This window comes from Dromaius novaehollandiae, chromosome 8 (genome assembly GCF_036370855.1).
Source record: "Dromaius novaehollandiae isolate bDroNov1 chromosome 8, bDroNov1.hap1, whole genome shotgun sequence".
Classification (NCBI taxonomy): Eukaryota; Metazoa; Chordata; class Aves; order Casuariiformes; family Dromaiidae; genus Dromaius; species Dromaius novaehollandiae.
The window spans coordinates 16664156-16683092 of record NC_088105.1 but is presented as its reverse complement, the minus strand read 5'-3'; the positions used below and the strand labels follow the sequence as shown (position 1 = coordinate 16683092).

General features: G+C 41.1%; 1 long non-coding RNA gene across 14 annotated transcripts in view; it reads left to right on the top strand.

Moving 5' to 3' along the window:
- LOC112994447 (uncharacterized) overlaps nt 1–18937 on the top strand; it is a 65202-nt gene that overhangs the window by 26731 nt on the left and 19534 nt on the right. For all 14 annotated transcript variants that reach the window (XR_010390155.1, XR_010390153.1, XR_010390157.1 and 11 more), the window contains exon 2: nt 5104–5213. This is a non-coding gene — a long non-coding RNA (uncharacterized LOC112994447). The remainder of the gene's footprint in view (nt 1–5103; nt 5214–18937) is intronic.

Genomic DNA, 18937 nt, shown 5'->3' with positions numbered 1-18937 from the left:
AATGCTTTTTCTAATATGAAGGGATCTGTCATCTATTAAAAAAATTAGATAATTTTTGTTTGGCTACGTCACGTGGTGGCTGAAAGCACACGGCCTGGGAAGGAAGACTGTAATGGAGGATTAGAAAAGTTAGAGAAGACTTTAAATGTTTTAAATTAATCTGTTTGAGATCTGATTCTTTCCGACACTAAAGAAATAATTTTCACCAGGGTTAAAAAAATCCAGTTTATCAACACACAATAAATAAGCCTGTTAACACAGTAATTGTGCCTGGACAGATACCCGGGGAAAAGGTATGCAAGTACGTGAAATGGAGATTTTCTAAAACCTTAAATCTGTAGCTCTTTTTAGCTAAAACATTTGTAGATTCTCCACATAAACACGCACCTTCCTCAAAACTGTTCGAGTTTGGCAATTATTTTAAGAGTTTGACTTTCAGCAGCTCTGAGCTCTCCCCCTTTCCTAAGCCCCTGCAGTACTGCTGAGTGGACAAAAATTACAGCTGCCCGAAGAGCTGACGAGGGAGCGCGGCCCCTCCTCCGAGTGCCTCGACAGCCCGCGCGCCTGCCAAAACATGCCTGCCGCCAGCCCCAGACAAAGGCACACAGACCCGGTTTTCTCGGGGAAGGGAGACTGCATGTAGAAACCACCAGTGAGGAAAGTAGCGCACCGGCACGTGTCATTTCAAAAGCAAAAGCAGGACAACGTTTCAAGAAAAACTGAAATTATACTTGATTATCCAGGAAGCTCAACAAGCCCTGTTTAACCCCCGAATCGTTTTAAACTGCAAAGCGTCACGACGGGTGGGAGGGGGAGCTTCCATGAAGCCTGAAAAGCAGCTCCGGTCATGAAAACCTCAGGTTCAGCAAGATCCAAGCTAAGAGTTCACCGCTCTCGCTCTAAATCGTCTCCTGATAATGCTGTGGTACACGCACAACCAAAACAAAGCAAAACCAGCTTTTTTAGCTCAAATGCGTTTGAATGTGTTTACTATTAAGAGCCTCCCCCCAGGGTATCGTTAAAAACGTTGCAATGAGTTTAAAACCCTGGCACCTAAGCACTTCCAAGTTTGCAAGCTTTTCATAGCAAGTTTACTACTGTTGGCCTATAACACTGTCGTGACTGGCACTCATCACCCAGCTGGAACGGGGCTGCGGCCGAGCCGCAAGAGCGGCATGGAGGTGAACGCAGACGAGCGTGGGGGAAGAGAAAGGCAGAACGTGATTTTCTCTTTGAAATTAGTTAATCAGGAAGTTGGGATAAAGCACAACCAACGATGGGAAAATTCAAGACTGTTTGACCTTCCCATTAATTTAAACATAAAAAGGATGTTTACAACAACAGCATGAAAGATTAAAAGCTATCAATTATTTTAGGCGCGGATAGAAGTGATTCCAATCTATTAGGACTTAGTAGCAAAAGTAGCTGCTTTTAACATAAGCTCCCATCAGACTGGGAATTTTGGAAGCAGAGACATAAAAATGAGGGCTTACTAATCAGTATGGTTTTCAAAACGCTCACAGCTCTGATAATTACTGCTCATCAACATATAGCATTCTTACAAAGCCTCTGCTCATAATAGCCCTTTTCTTTCACGTGAGGCTGCCTCTGCGTATCTGGCGACAAGCAACAGAACCACCCGAATTCAACCAAAGTCTTCGAGTCTTTCGGCAGAAACACTAACCTAAGATAAGCAGAACATAGGAAAGATTATACAATGAAAAGGCTAAAAATGTAATTAAATGTCCTGCTTTTTAAATTTATTTGAAAAACTCTTTAAAGATATGACCCAGCCCCTCCTTCACTCCCTGGTATTAGCAGAAGACAGAGTTTGCAATTGAGAATGAAATACAGCTGCTGAGCGCCCAGCGTAGCAGGCGCTGCACAGCCGCGCTACCCCGGGAAGGTCCCCGGGAAGGGCGCACGCCGGCGCTGCCCTGCTCGCACCGCAGCGGTCGCGGGGCTGCCCGGGCCATAGGCGCCGCACAGAAGAGCCCTGCTTTCTCCCCACTCAGCGCGGCAGCCTCCGCTCTGCCTGCCCAGACCCACCGTGGGCCAGGGCCCTTCTCCCTCGGTGCCCACCCTCGCCCTCCCCACTCCAGCGACGCATGCTGATCTTTCTGGTAGCGAGCAAAACCCCTCCAAGGTTTGAGAAAAACTAGTCAAGAACACCACGGTGGAGGGGGAATTGTACTGAGAAACCACCGTACTTTCCTCATCCCATACGAAGCGAAGGGCTGGGGACACAAGAAGGAACCCTGAACACTGTATGTTAATTTAGCTACAAGCTTACATTTTATTTATTTTTAATTAAAAATTTCTTCACAGTCCTTTGGCTCATCCCACCATCCTCCCACTTACTAAATCCAGGCATTTTCTCCATCGTCCTCGCCAGACAGCATCTAAGCGGTATTTGTTGTTTCTACGCAACTCGCCATCCGGCCGCTGCTCAGCCCCTCCTCACGTCAAGTTCCCGCCACCGCAGAGCCCTCTCATCTGCTCTGATAAATGCCATCCTCCGCAGGCGCAGCCATTCCCGGTACCACAACAAAGGCACCACTTCCACCCTCCCTCCATTTGGTCTCCATTCTCCACCAGATCAAACGCATGCGATGCGTGTGCCTCCCCGCCGTGCTACTTGCTCTCCCTAACGAGACGCTCCCTCTTGCGGCCAGCGGCCTTCGCCTCCTGGGGCGGGCGCCCTCCTCTCCAGCCCGGGGCAGAGCCTCGCACATGGCCACGCTCCCCCAAACATGCTCCGAGCCCTGTCCGCAGAACTCTGACAACATCAGCAAGAGTCAGGGTGCTGCGCGCTGCCGCCAGGGCCCGGGCGGCCGAGCGGCTCAGGCACAGGGGCCGTGGGGGCCCCACTGCAGTGCTGCACCAGCTCCGGGGAGCCTCCCACAGCAGCGGGGGTCCCAGTTCCCGAGCTGCTGCAGGCACATAGGAAGAGATCTGTATCTATCGTTGGGATCCTCTTACTGCTAGTTTTGTGGGTTTCTTTCACGTTTTTGTAAAGCTGATCCCAGCCTCCTCCTGTCCTACACCCAGCGAAAGGGGAACTGCTCCACTTAAACACATAGATTAAAAAGAGGAAGCGATCTGATTGCCTGATTTCCTGAAGTATTGCAAGAGAAGGAGACTTAGCTGTGTGGACAAGCTCTGGAAGGAAGACTAAGAACAGAGCTATATTTAAAAAGAAAAAAAGAGAGCAAGGGCTGCAGTTATTAACCAGGTGAAAGACACACAACAGAGAATGAAATAAGAAACGAGACCGGATTTATGAACAGGGAGTAACAAATATGCTTTAATGCAGCTGGTAAACTCATTCTCCAGACTAACAAAAGAGTCTTCTTGGGAGGAAAAGTAGTACCAGAGCGTAGAAACACTACAGCAGTTGAAAAATACTATCACTTAAATTCGCATAAATCCCTGTCTCTTCTCTTCTCACCCAGCTAACACCATTTCTGTTTGAATACTTTTGAAGATTACTTGAAGATCAAATCCTAGAATTATTTCTACCTACAAAAGCCACAAAGTCAAAACAAAGTCTTGCACCTTCGTCTAATGCCTCTCATTGCAACTGAGTTCATTTTAATGACCGCATGTCCTGGCAATACGTGGCACAGAGTGCAAAAAGCAAGGAGACTGGTGTTTTATTTGGCTTTGGTACAGTGTAGGTATTTCGCATACAATTTCTTAGCATTAATGGCCATTATGTAATTAAAGCCCCGTGCCTTGCAATAAACATTCAGTTTTAGCATTGTTTAAGCATTGATGTTTAGGGTGATTTAATTCCTAAGGGCTCCCCCCCCCATGTCCTATAAAATAGAGAAATAACAAACACGAGCTTTTCAAAGCTATCCAGAGAATTCAGCCTTGCATGTTCCTCCCTTACTTGCCATGGAGAAGGTGTAGCTACACTTACAAGATGGATCTGAAAATCTCAAAATGTCTCCTATGAAACTGCACGAAGATTAACTCCACAAAACAGTCTTACTAAGCATATGCTTTGTAACTGTAATATTCTGCAGACCACAAGCTCTTCAAAGTGTCACATGAGACCCTGAAAAGTATAGATTTGAAAAAAATGTCTTTTTAGATTTAATGTACCATACTTGCTCGATACTAGACTTAATTCACAAATCCAGTGTAACAAAGCAACTTTAATAAGAAACTCAAGCATTTGTTGGGGGGGGGGGGGGGGGGGGCCGGGGGGTGCTGGCATTTTCGACCCTGAATGCCAAGGACTAGGTGGCCTTAGGGACCCATCACCTAATGCTTTGCACTTCAGGGTAAGGGGACAGTTGGTTATGATTACGTAGTCCCCCACATCCTTTGAACATCGCAGCCTAAGGATAGACCAATTTGCAGAGCTATTGAAAACCTGCAGGAGTTTTTTGTTTTTTTTTTTTTTTTTTTTTTTTTTTCCTGCTGATTTCAGCAGGATTAGTGCATGGTACCAATAAAGATCAGACTATTACCTAGAGCTGTATTTCTTTCTGAGCAAGATTTCTGAGTATTTAGAGTATCTAAGTAAGGGGGAGTTGGGGTGGGTGCACACATGTATGTGCATACATGCACGTGTGCATGTTTTTAAGACAAAATAAATTGAAAGCTGCACTATGGTAAGAGAACTGTGTGTACAGGTTTAATACTTGATTTTTCAGAGGATTTTATTAATACCATTATCTACAGCACTGATAAGTAATAATACTTACTGACAAGTAGCCTGCAGCTTACTTCCTGGGGAATTCTTTGTTTTGTATGTCTGAATAATCTCACTAGAACAGCAAATCAGAAGAGCAAGAAACAAAACAGCACAGCCCTACCTGTGATTTTTAAGTTATTGAAAATATAAGTTTTTTTCCCCCACAATATTGTCTCTCAGTTTAATATTCTGAATAATCTCTTTCAGAGCAAACTTGAAGCACAATATACTTTACTTGAAAATGCAAAGAAAAACTCGTACAAAAACACCGACAGACCTTCAGAGACACTAGCGATTCTCCCTTGGATAATCCAAGGGAAGACCAATTACTGGCTGATCTACTGAGCATATCCTGAGCTATCAAACAAAAATCTTACTTCTTTTTCTTCCAGAGGCATCACGACAAGCTGCAGACCAGCAAACGAAGCTAAGTGAGGGCAGTATGACCAATGTCTGCTGTGTCAGTTCCCCAGCAGTTGAAGCATGTTATCAGGTGTCCAAGGTACGTCCTAGAGATTAGTTGGTTCTGCTATACAATTAGCAAGTGATTAGAACAAGCTTTTGTCTTTGATTACATTAAAATACTTGCAGTAGTGAGAGCTATTACCCTCTGCAGTGGAGTGTACCTTCCCTAACTGATGTTGTTTATTAGTGTTTTATTAACAATGTGTCACCTCAGCCCAATGATCAGGCAGTAGGGTAGTCTCAGATGTGAGGGAAGAGATGGTTAAAAACTCCACCTGTCCCATCTGGGCAAATAGAGCAAGCACATCCCTGGCAAAGAATGCACAGGAGTATTTGAATGAAAGTTTTCATCTTAGTGGGTTTTTTTTTTTTCCCCTTTCTTTCTTTCTCCAAACCAAGCTTGTAAGCCTTTTTCAGAGGAATTAACAAAACAGTGTAGAGACTGAAATAACGGACTAGAGTTTTAAAGAGGCTATATTTTTGTTGTTAGAACAGGACCACAGGTAAATGATGCCTTCTAATAAGGCACATGAAAATCTCAATTACAGAAATCATTATTTTTAGGCACTACGTGCTATTTTATATTCCCAGCAGAATGTTTTTCCATTGCATCAAGAGTTTCCAAGGCTGTTTAGTATTTCTGTATATGCAAAGCATATTTAAGGCACCCAAAATGATCTGCTAATTAAAAAAAGCCTTGTCAAGTGGTCAGACAGACTGGAACTAGAGGATTATAGGTAAGAGGGATGAAATGAAGGCTTGGAAACTATAATTTCTCTTTCTGTGGTAGCAGCAGAAGCAGCTGTTACAGACCAGGCAAATTAAAGATGTGGCTGCCTAAGCCAGCCATCCAGGAACAAGACATTGCGAAACATAACAGCAAGTCATCTGCACCCCACTTTTTAAAAGCCAGAAGTGCTGATCATTTCTTTAGCTCTCTCTCTCTTGCTGTTACTCTTATCTGTCACAAATACCCTCCAGGTGGTACCCTTCCAGCCCTTGCTCACCAGTTCCAATTTCCTGCCCCCATCTTGGGGAGTTAATAGTAGTTCCTGAATCTCTGGACAAGTGTTCCAGAGTGGGAGTTGTCAGCAGACAAAAAAGGACACTTCTAAAAGAAGAGCAGGTAAAATAAGTTTCAATTCAGCTCTTCTTTGCATATGCAAGTTGTTCGACAAACATGTAAAAACAAAAATTCCTATATTGAAAAATATTTATCAGACTTCATAACAGCAGTGTCATCTGCCCAATATATTCAGTGCATTGATAAAGAATTTAAGTTTTCATATAAAAAAAGAAAATCACTACCCTATTTTTCAGATACACTGGTTAAGCGATTCTTTTATTTGACTATATTTGGACAAAAAACAGGACCTTCTGCTTGTTGATCCAGTTTTTAGGGTTTTGGGGGGTGGTACTTGTGCCATGAACTAATGGGACTGCGTATTACTTTCCATCTCTGAAAGTAATGGAGGTTCTATGAACTAGTGCAACAAAACAAATGGAAATCACTAAAAGGTTGTGTTAGCCTTAACCCTCTCCTCCATGCCAGGTATGAACTTCTCACAATTAGAAGAAACCTGTTACCTTGCTTGGACAGCTTTTAGGTCAACTGGTGTTACCAACCTCAAATTTCTCTCAGTTTGTATTATAAACCTGTAGACTATTTTTGATCTCAGATTATGCATCATGAATGCATATTACCTGATCCATTTCCTTGGTGTGTATTTGTAGTCAAAGCAAAACCATCAGCTCAGATTTGCTGCTGATGCATTTTAAGTGCTGCCATTTCAATACTTCTCTAACAGTGCTGTTAATAATGTTGCTGCACTGAAACATTGCATCTGATTTGAGGAGCTCTCAATCTCTGCAAAGAATGCTTCTCTAAAGAAATTTCACAAGTCATAAGGAGATACATACAACTAACAGATACAAAACTGATCTAGAGAAATTAAGTGCACCATTTCATATGAGGAATTAGTAGAAGTTAGCATTTCAGGTGGGCACACGGGCCTCTGTCTGATGCTTTTGCCTGAAACTAATCAATTGCCATTTTGCATTTTCATACAAGTCTAAATTAAGAATATGAGAGAACAGCAAAAGATTTCTTGAAGGTTAAATCCCATATTCAGTGTAGTCCTTTTTTAACAGGAAGAGTGGGTATTTGAGGCGGTTCTTTACATCTCCTCCCACACAGTTGCTCTGCTTCATAAGCAGAAGCCAGCTGCTGGTTCTTTCAAGTCTAGTGGTTAGTTGACATTTACCATTAGTTTATGCTTTCCATTCTATCTTAACAAGGAAAAGGGCTAGAAATTTACTTTTAAAGAGTGGAGATTATATCTTTACATTTCTACTTCCCCCAAATTGGAGGGGGCTGCAGCCAAGTTTTGCAGTGGGGCATAAGCACGGGACAAGAGGGCAAGTCAGTGCACCGGAACAGAGAAGAGCAGCCAGGAGTCCTGGCTTTACTCTTAGCAGCCTGGTCACTGGACAACACTTTACTGCAACTCTTGAGTAACAGCACTGATTTTGTTGTTTTCCCTTTCAATCTCAGTCTCTAAAGAATGCAGTTTAGAGTGATGATTACATTTATGACTTGACAAACTTGGCAGCGTTTCTTTAGCAAATGCCATGAGCACGCACACACAGTCCTGCATATATATATACACCCATGATACAGTCACTTCATGGTAAAGACAGGAGAAATGAGGAAAGCTCCCAGAGGACATCACAAAACACTCTCACAGAGCAAGGAGAATAAGCCAAACTGAAATCTATACAAACTAAGGTATCAAGTCCTGCAAACAACCAGATACTGCACCCACAAACACTGCCAAGTAAGAGCTACAGTTTAAAAGGAAAAGAGGGGGGAGGAAAGAGAGGAGGGGGGAAAAAAAGCAGCAGACAGCCACCCATACGCACTATGTTACAGCCCTAATATCCAACTCTGCTCACAGATAGGCATACTGATACAGGTCTGTTTAAAGTTTCTTTTGTCTTTCTAAAATTATCCTGAAAAGAAACTCAGTTATGAATTTTAAATATGTGGAAGTGGAGATACCAAAGTGCAAATACATACAGTGGTGTCACGGCTACTATTTCAACAGTTATTTTGAACTCCTAACCAAAAAAACAAAAAGCAAAAACAAACAAAAACCCAAAACTGTAGTTAGAGATGTATTTCCTATAAAACAAGTCCATACATGAATAAATCAGGAAAATGAGGGAGACAGAAGTGATCTGATGAACAAAATTCCCCCCAAAATCAGGGAGTGAGAAGGAGCTGAGTGCAGTTAACAGGCCACTGAAACTTCAGTGAGAAGCTGGGCTCAGAAGTCAGTCAGTTGGCAACACTGTGTGCATATAATGGACTTTCTTAGAATAGAAATCCAGAGTGTGCAGCCTTTTATCTGACGATGTTTACTACCAAAGAGTCCTAAAAGGGGTAACACTAACCGGATTGCTGTAGATGTTACAAGGAACTTGGAATGTGCAATTACTCGAAGGCTCTGAACTTTATCTGATGTGCTCAGGAGCCACAGAGAAAGCCATCCCAGGCAGCTCAGCACAGAGAGTGTCAGAAAATACCATGCCGGGTTTCTGTCCTAGGTCTAGGTTAAGACATTTGAAGACATCCATGATTGAATATGATTCTTCCTTCCTAAATCAAGCTTCTGTGATTGCACATCATGGACTAGGCAGTTATAAAAATCATACCAGCTCACATCACCTGCAGGGACTCGGGTGGTGCAGCTGTTCACCGCACGTGTTCAGCAGGCAGCACTACGAACTGTAAAAACAGGTCAAAGCAAAACTAAGAAGGACCCAAAATGAAGACTTTCACATAGGTAACTCAAACAGACCTTGAAAACAATCTTTTCTCCAGCAAGCTGAAAGCATTAAGAGAAAAGCAGTCTGCAGCAATCCCCACACAATAGGTCTTGAACATTACTTCCTTTTATTGTGTATTGAACTTATGGGGCACTAGATTGTTCTAAACAGTATCCAAAGCACACTTTCATGTCCAGCCAACAAACATCTGAATGTCACAGCAGCCTTCCAAGGGAAAGTTTCAGTGCTGCAAGTATTTAAAGAAAGACTGAAGTGTTTTAAAAAGATCAAATATCTAATGCTACCTCCTCTTGTTCCTTTGAATTAAAAATGAAGAGCAGCTTATTTGGAAAGTAGGTAGAATCTAATTAAGAAGTGATCTCTTCTAAAGAATAAAAGAAAAAAGCACCAATCTTTAAACAAGGTGGAAGCCCATCTTGAGATGGATGACACAGTCAGTTTATTTTTGCAATGTAATGACTCAGAAATCCATGAAGACATATTTTACTGGTAAGTGTTGAGAAGAAAAAAACATATCAAAAGAAAGGGGCATCCTAACAGAGCATAATCCAACCATAAGCCTTCTTCGTACAGACACAGCTTTACAGAAATCAGACATACCTGTGCTCAAGTACATTTAAAAAAAACTATATATACACACACACATACGTAATGTCCTAGCATGCATGCTGCACCTTTAGGAACAGACCTCACCAATTTCATTCAGAATTTCTACTTGAAGAGAGCTGCTGTAACATTCAATAATAAAATTAAGTCTTTGTATATTTTTTTTAATGAACTAAGGGGAAGGATTTAAACATGTCATATTGAATTTTTTTTTCTTCCTCCATAAAGGGTCACTTTGGCCTTATAAATAACAATTTTTCCCTTATACCACGTTTTTGGTTTTGTAGAGCAGCTTTCACATTGACAGCATTAATTCCAGTGTTCACTGTGTGTAAAAAGAGCAAAATATCAAGTACACATATAAGTGTGCAGGACAGCAAGATGCTTCTATGCAAGACCCAATGGAATAAGTGCAAGAATTTTCCACTACTCCAAACAGAGCTGTTCAGCCACAACCACAACGCCTTCCTCTCTGCACCTACACAACTGCATCACTTCATTGCTAAGGAAAGTCCAGGTTCAGGTCTGTTCTTTACAAGACACCATAAGCAACTGATCTGTGCACTACTGTCAGGGCTGATGAGAAAGGAAGATTTCCATTTCACAGAATGATAGAGAGGTTTGAAAAGTTTTTGTTTTGCATCAGGTTAAAAAGACATACTTCTAAATTATTTTATTCTTCTTTTGGGCAAAGGAGGTCATGACAAAAAAAGGGTGGAATAGAAAACCTAGCAGCATGATCTCTCCATAGATGGATAGTAGTCTGACAGTTAAGACGTTCACACAGAATATTGGAAACCCAGGTTTCCAGGCCCTTCTCCAAGAACAACCGAGTGCTGACATTCCAGAGGCACACCATAAACACCAGGCTATCAGCCGCTCCGGGGCGGCAAGGGGGCTTTCTTCTCCTCGTGCAAAAAGCCTCCCCAGAAGAACGCCCGTGGAAAAATCTGTTTCTTCAAACCATCTCAGGCTTTCCCCCACAGGGGCAGGCACGTGCACACACGCACACACCAAATTGTCAACCAGATGTAATTAGCTTTGCATACTTCTGAAAATATGCAAAGGAAATACTAACAGAATGAGAAAAACATATCCTCTACTAAGTTCTAATGCCGCCTTTAATCATATTACAAGCATAATGCGTTAACTTAAATTAATGTAACACAGTTGGACCTTTAGATCAAACGGGAAGGAGTGAAGATTTTGATCCAACAAAAGCATGTTACAGAGTATAAAAATACTGCTGTTCAAATCACGCCAAGTGTTTTCTTGTGCTTGAACCCTAACAAAGCTTTCTTCTTTAAGGCAGATATTAGGCTTTTTAAAAAAAGAAAAAGAAAAAAAAAAGAAAAAAGTAACATATGGTTCTACTGCTTTGTTAAATACATTCTACTTTGTTCTTATTTCTGCACATAGGGATTTTCTTAGGCCACTTTTTCTTTGCATTAGCAATAGTTGAGAGAAAAAGCAATCACATCACAAGTTTGCATTTTACAGAAGACCACAAACCTCAAAAGATCACTGCGTGGCTGAAATACCTGCTGGGCAAACCTATCATGTCAGTATTACACAAAGCACAGCCCAATCGGACATTCTTTGTACTTTAAAGGAGTTTCACGTCAGGTAGTGAAAGCTAAATCACTTATTTCTTTAGTGCTGAGTGACTTTTTCAGTATCCTCTCATATTGCCATTTACATCTTAATATTCTGGACAGGTATCTGCTGCAAGAGCCATGCAAAACGCAGCTGTAGTCCACTGCACAAGAGGGAGAAAGGGGGTTGGTTATGGGGACCCCCACCTCTTCTGCTTCTCACACAGCCACCTAACCTCCACTATAACTGCTGCAGGATGCAAAAAACAGAGAGGGCTAATTGAGTTTAAAAGCTACACAGATGCACCCTCATTTAGGAGATGCCTCCGGGTTTGCTTGAACATCTAGTAACAAACCTAGACCACAGACAAAGTGAATGTCTAATTCCAGGGACCCAGAAGGGAGAGAAGATACCTTTCTCCCTACTGCTAACCCCCTACCAGCCTCTGCCTCCGTGAAACAAAGTATGCTTCTCGGGATTTGAGAACCATCATCGCGATTTGTCTTTCCCGACAGCTGAGCTGTATACTGTTGACAGATACTCTCACCTTAGTTACAAATTTCTATTAAAATACTATGTTAGGATCATCAGCCAAAATCAAGGTCCTGCTTTTCTAGCCGCCTCTCCCTTGAAACTTTCAGGCTAAGCCAGTTAGAAAGGTAAAAGAGAAATGGCCACAGAGTTTAGGAGCAGGAAAAAGAAAAAAGTTTCTCGAGTCCCAGGTGAGTGAGCCCTAGCCCTGTTTCCTGTACAGTATGATGACTGCTCTACAGTGGCAGATGATGTGCCACTGACATGAAGTCGGGAGGAACTGACAACACTCTGAATTTAAAAGGCTGAGCTTGGGGAGCATAAGTATATGGATGTCTCTCGCTCCTGCCTTTAAGCTATTAAGGTTTTTTAAAAAAGTGTTTGTTTACATATTAGACATCTCTCCTCAAGGGAGAGGCAGATGGAAATTTCATTAGCCAACAGTACAGCCATTCTGAAGCTTTGCTTGCTGTATGTACATAAAATGAAAATAAATGTAACTTATTATTCACCTTTACAGAAAAAGTAAAGAGAAGATCTAAGGCCGTCTCCTCAGTGTGTAAATCCAGCCTTTAAGCTAGCCTCTTCAGGTACCCACAGCCTGAACTACAATGAAAACTGCAGACTCGGTTCTCAAGTAATTAATCCATGCCGAGTTTCACGCAATCATTGTGTGCTAACTACACTATAGTAACTGTACTATTTGTGGGATACAAATAAGACACCTCCTGCCAGACCTTTTAGGTTGAGTTTCTAGAAACACTTCTGTTGGAGAGGTTGTCCCCCCTCTCCTCCACACACGCATGCTGCAGCCATAACTTAGACTTTTTGATCAACATGCCAACAGCATGTTGTGTTGGCCAACAAAAGCTGGGTCCTCATTCAGCACTATACAGCTCACTTAGCAGTAAATAGAAAGTGTTGCAATATTTCATTAAAAGTATGGTAAAGCTTCCTTTCCCAGCAGTAATGTTCAGTTTCCTGCACACAGCACTGCTAACAATATCACGGGGTGGTTTAATAGACAGCAGTCCAATGTGATTTAGTTCAAACTGTGTTTCCTGATCCTTTTAAAGGTGTCCATGATTAATACCCTTGGGATTAAACACAGAGGTGCAGATCTCCTTCTCCCTTGTAAAGTGAGAGCTATGCTTTGCTTTAGATCATAGTTCAGAACATCCTGGCCAAAAAAAAACAAAAAACAAAAAACAAAAGACACACACACAGAAAAAGCATGGATAGCAGCAGCCTGTTATGCAAAGGTATCAAACTCAATTCACAGAGATCTTGAAAGAAAAGAAAAGAAATCAAGTTTTTTTCCTTTAACACTTCTCTGAGTCTTTCCATTTATTGAGAGAAAATCAGGGTAATTTCCCCCCCCCCCCCCCCCCATTTGGAGTTGTGTGTCCACAAGCAGGTCATAAGAAGCTACTATTAATCTACATATTATTAGCAATAAGCAGTCCTGTAGAAAATTAGTGGTCGGTGTTCCTCTTCTGCCTTAAGTGATGATTAGCTAGCACCTTGATCATCTGCCTACTAGCACATTGAAATCATTTAGCTGATCTGCAGAAATAATATAAAACAAGGAACCCATGACCAGAATATCCATAGCATTTACTAGAATAATTAGGTGTGGAAGGAATCCAGGGTCAGCCCCCAATCCTGTCAGGAACATGTTCAAGGAATTTGAGCACATGTGCATTGAACCATGGTAGAATATATTCTGAAATAAGCAAAAAGCCAGGAATATCAAGGGCTGAAGTTCTTCGTGTTCTTTGCTTCCAAGCTTTATTAAGCTTTTAGTGTCCTGTAAGAACAGCCCTACTTGGCAGTGGGGGGAACACTGGTGTTGAACATCTAGAAACACTTCCATAGACACTTTTCCTTCTTGCCCTCTGTATTCACACTGCAATTATGGCTCATGCTAGGAAAGTGAGTAAAGTAATGAATAGAAGCTTTAGATAACATGCCCAGTGATCATCTGTGCTGCTGTAAGCACTAGCTAATTTCTGCCTTACACAAGATTAAAGATTCTATTATTATGTCCTCCAACCTAAGCGCTGTGTGCGCTTGGGCAGTAGGAAGGCCTCTGAAAGACTGTGCCCCATAATACAGTTTGTTGAATATGCTGTGTCCACATCACTGCAGCCACATTGAAGGGATTTCAAGGCATAAGGCATACAGAGTTATCAGATAGCCGAATTGTATCCCTGCTTCCCAACAATTACAGCCTTGCTCATTCCATATGACAAAACAATAACATCTGGAATTCTACTATCCCGCCAGCAGCTGGGAGCGCACTGCTGGACCAGGAAGTGAACCGTGCTCTCCTCCGGGTTTAATCGTTACCGAATACACCCCGGGCTTTTAGCAGAAAAGTAACAACCATTCTAGTTACTGAAAGAATTACTTGTGTACAAAACATTTCTTCATAAAGTTATGTAAGTGCATGAGACACTTGTATGACATGGAAGCATTATGCACATTCACTCTATATTTAAACAGACGTAAGAATGAAGAAAAGCTTCCTTCCCTTTCAGAAATTATTCCAACAGGACTAGTATAAAATCATGGAATTAAAACTTCATGAAATTAAAAACCAGCTTGGGAAAGTGCTAGCCATTACTTCTTTCAAGTTGTGAGGAATAACATCAAACCAAAGGACAGAGGCTTTGTGGCAGTAAGCACAAGAAAAATAGCTTATTTCTCTTCAAACAGGACTTTTCTCTGAATGTCTGTGACCCCTCACAGATATTAGCAATTCGGTTTGAGAACATCTGTTACAATACCCATAAGTTCTTCCAGACTCTGCTATTCTTGCAAACACTTCCACTAACTTGAACAAGATTCTAGCACAGGTGATTAAGCTCTAGGTAAATTCTAGTTTTCCATGCATTTCAAGAAAGAGTAAGGAATTAGCAGCCTGCCAACCAAGCCTTTTGTGACAACAAGGGCTCTATGGAAGAAATCATATCCTTTTTTGCAGAAGTCACAAGTAAATTGCAAGAATTTTGACGGTCCATAGTCCCCTTTGACTATTTTCCACGTGTGGCATATGTAAATTCTATCTTTACTGTAAATGTGCTTCAGCTCATTTTTAATCTGACACAAAATACAAACCATAGAAATTAAACAAGCAAATGTTTATTCAAATTTCACAGCCATAGATTGCAAACATGTAATATATGCTAAATTGTAAACTATGTCACACACACATGTATTTGCCAAATACAGAATTTGGGAAGCTCAGAATGCAAAAGTCAGCAGTCTCTAATTTGAGATACTAGATTTTTTTCAGTAATAAGTGTACAACAGGCTGTTTTAATCACTGCAACTAGCCAGAGTAAGAAAGTGCAATCACGTTTAGCCAAAGGATTTCATAAATAATGATTCCTATGAGATAGCAATAAAAAAAAGTTACAGTAGGAACTAAAAGTACAGGAAGACTCATTTTTAGTATGATTTCTATTGCATAATCAAGTAGAAAGACATACTGTAGTAAAAATGAGGGATAACAACATTGGTATGGACAGTAAAAAAAATTTGAAAAAGTATGGGGAGTGGAGGGAAAAAAGGAAGCCAGATTTTCTCAATGCTCATACCCAAAGAGCCAAAATTTGGATATTTACTCATGACAGCTCTGAATAATGATGACAACGAAAACAATGATCTCCGCAAGACAGAAGCTGTGCAGCTCCCCAACACGCTCCAAGCTTATACCAGTTAATCTGCCTTTGCTATTACAAGTTTATACCAAAGTGTAAACTTCCCAGATTTATTACTTTCTAGATAAAGTTTTTTGACTTCCGGACAAATAAACCTTAAAGCCACCAAACATTTATTTGAAAGAAAAAATAAAAAGCTTGAAAGAAAAAATAAAAAGCTAGAAAGCCTTCATCGCACAGTTGTGCATGATGAGATCTTTCTTTAACTGAGATATCTTCACTAATATTCAGAAAGGAAAAAGCGCAGACAGCTGCTTTCATTTGGCCAGGGGACCTTTTGTATTTTACTGACTGCTGATCCAAAACCAAAGCAGTCATGAGATACTTTTTATGCACGTTCGAGTACTAGATTCTGAAAGAACTTGAGCCGTTATATAAGTGTGCGCACAGGATTAAAAAAAAAAGCCATTGTGCCGATCAGCTTATCACATTTCAAAGACTCTGCTTAGAAGAGGTAGCTACAGATGACTGATACCTACCGGATAAAACACACCTCTCTAAGCAACTTCTGCTAAGAGCCAGAGGTTTTGGATTAATATAGCAGCCTGATTTTTCTTCACTTCTCTTTACCTTAGGTATAAAGTAGACCTATATTGTATATTTTTCTAGCAGAGAAATATGCTTTGAATTTTTGTCATGACTTGTTTTTAAATGAGAAGAGAAAGGCATACATATATGCACACACTTATCATACGCCAAATTTTCTAATAAAAATAGCTTTTCTTAAGCCACTTACTTATCTCTTTAGCAGCTATTAATGTTTAGTTTCAACATATTCACAGAACAGAAGCTGGATTTGAAAGCTGTTAGCACTGCATGAATGTTTTGAAGAGTACAGGGGCTTAACCAAAATCGGTAACAACTAGCATATACCTAGCACCAGACCTGCATACAGTGAATCACTGTAAAGAGGGGGAAGGGGGAGGAGGAAAAAAGACCCCCCCCAAACCCCCCGTGAGGGAGTATAGCTTACCCAGGCTGCCCTCTTTTGTCTGGATTCTAACAGGATGAAGAAATAATACATCTATTACCACAATCTCCTGCTAGAAGTGCTGGTGCACTTCAAAAAAGTTTCACTTACACAGCATTTCTTCTCCTCCTCTGAAATACATACTTAAAAAAAGCTTCACAATTAACACGGTACACATTTTGCAAGGTTCTTGGATCAGGAACTGCTTCTGGAAAGACTCGCTCCAAATTTGGCAAACAATTAGAGCATACGCATACCTTAGGCTAAGGTGCGTTAAGGTCTGGCTTCTGTGTGGGTAAGGAAATGTGCTTAGCCAGTTAGCTCCAATAAGCTTAACAAAGTCAGTTATAAATAAAAAAAAATACTTTATATAAAGAGGGAACGCATTCATGAGCGCGAGCAGACACAAGTGAGCAAGTGCACGAGAGAGCACACATGAGTCAGGGAAAAGACAACAAGCCTAAAAAAACAGAACATGACAACAGCCTGGTGGAAACAAATGAGATATTTAGCTGGGATGCAGTCACAGGACTATGCGTAACTCTGTTACAGCTAAACACCAATAGCTTCTGGTAAAATTAGCTCTGTGTGCTACTTCAGTGGAAGTATAAAGCAGCATATTCAAAAAGCAACAAGCACAAAGACAACAGTCACAACTATTCACAATAGCGAATTCTACACCAAATGTGTGAACTGGCCCTGGCTTAGTCAAAAATACAAGCAGTCTCCCTTCACCTTGGATCTTGTAACGATACAAGCCAAGCAAACGGAACAGAAAATGTCTGCCTGCACCAGGAGGAGGGAAAGAAAGAAAAGCCCACAGGGCCGAGCCCTGCTGCCCTCGTGGCAGGACGGTAGCTTTGGACACACGGCCCGAGCGCAGAGGGCTCGGTTATCTGCGCCGCCGCCACGGACCCAGAGATGTAGTAGCGTTCCAGGCTCCACGCGACTGCTTCCCTGCGCCATTAACGGCATTTAAATCACAGACCTGCTGCAGCCACGACGCCAAAATGCCAAACGCATCACCTGATGGGGCACCGTGATAATAACACCAGCGCAGCCGCGCTTTACCTGCTTTCATACGCTGCACCACTTGTTGCCAGTCAGCCGCCTCCTCTGCCAGCAAATAGCTGAGACACAATTCTGTCTTTAGGTGCCACAGAAATTTCTTACCCAGACGGCCATAATAGCTCATTCATCACGTAGCCAAGACTCCCGTAAACATTAATGAAATATTTTTGAGGTACAAATAATACAGGGCCAGACAAAAGACATCGCGTGAGAATTTAAACTGAAGATACAGGATATGCTTAGGGAGCCATAAATAGAAGTTAGCATAATTAAACTAAACTAGATCAGGTGTATATATTTTTATTTTTACATTAAGGATTTTTTTTGTTTCCAGTTTCAGTAATATACCCCAGATATACTGAAACACTCTTTTCTGGAGTCAGACATTTACTTGCACATATTATTCACAATAAAAAGAAGTTAATCACAGTAACAAATATTGATTAAACAGCACTTTGTACTTTGACAGCATGTCAAACAAGAATACATTCAATTTCTAAACTACTATGTGACAAAGATCTGAGGTATTTTTTTCTAGATCATCCTAACTGAGAAGTTAAACAGCGGGAACCTCTGGTCATATGAAGTCACTAACAAAGCTAGGTAGTGAATCCAGATTTTTGGCCTGTGGTACATGTGGGTTTTTTAATTCCATCAAAACCTAAACGCAAGCTGTTCCAAGGTCACAGAAGTGATTCTGGGGAAGGTCTGCTCCTAAAAGCTGGTCTGCTGCAGGAAGCCTTCAGACAGACAGCTCCAATTCAGTTGGAAAGGTTTATTTAGCCAAAAGAATTTTCAAATTTTCATGATGCTTCCTATTTTCAGATTGGGATTCTCTAATTTAAAAAAAGTTCTGTTCATCACTCTGAACACTAACACCTCAAACTAGAGTTTCATAATATTCACACTAAGAAGAAACATTTATTAATCCACAGTAAGCCAGCTTTTCCAATATTGGCTTATTCCTAAGATCATATACAAATTACTAATGATTTTTGCTTATTAAAGGCATATTCTCAACTCAGAAGAGCTAAATATCAGAAATCCATGAAGCTTTTGAGCAAACGCTAAAGCTGCTAATATTATCTGAAGCAACAGAATATATTCAACAGTTCAACTCAACTTTTAAAATTGTTTCCACCAAAAAATTAGCATGCCACCTTTTCCCCCCATTGTTGCAATGTTTTGCATTTTTGTCCCAAGTGAAAAAGGCATGCTTTCCATTGCAAACAAAATTGTACTTTATATTTTTAAGAGTGACCAAGCTTGTTTATTTTTTCTCCTGCAATTTAATGGTGAAGCATTCTACTTTAAACCTCATCCAAACTACAATGATTTGGCATTGGATAGCTGAGTATAAAAGCAAAACAAAACAAAAAAACTCAGCTATTCACTCAGTCCTTCTCA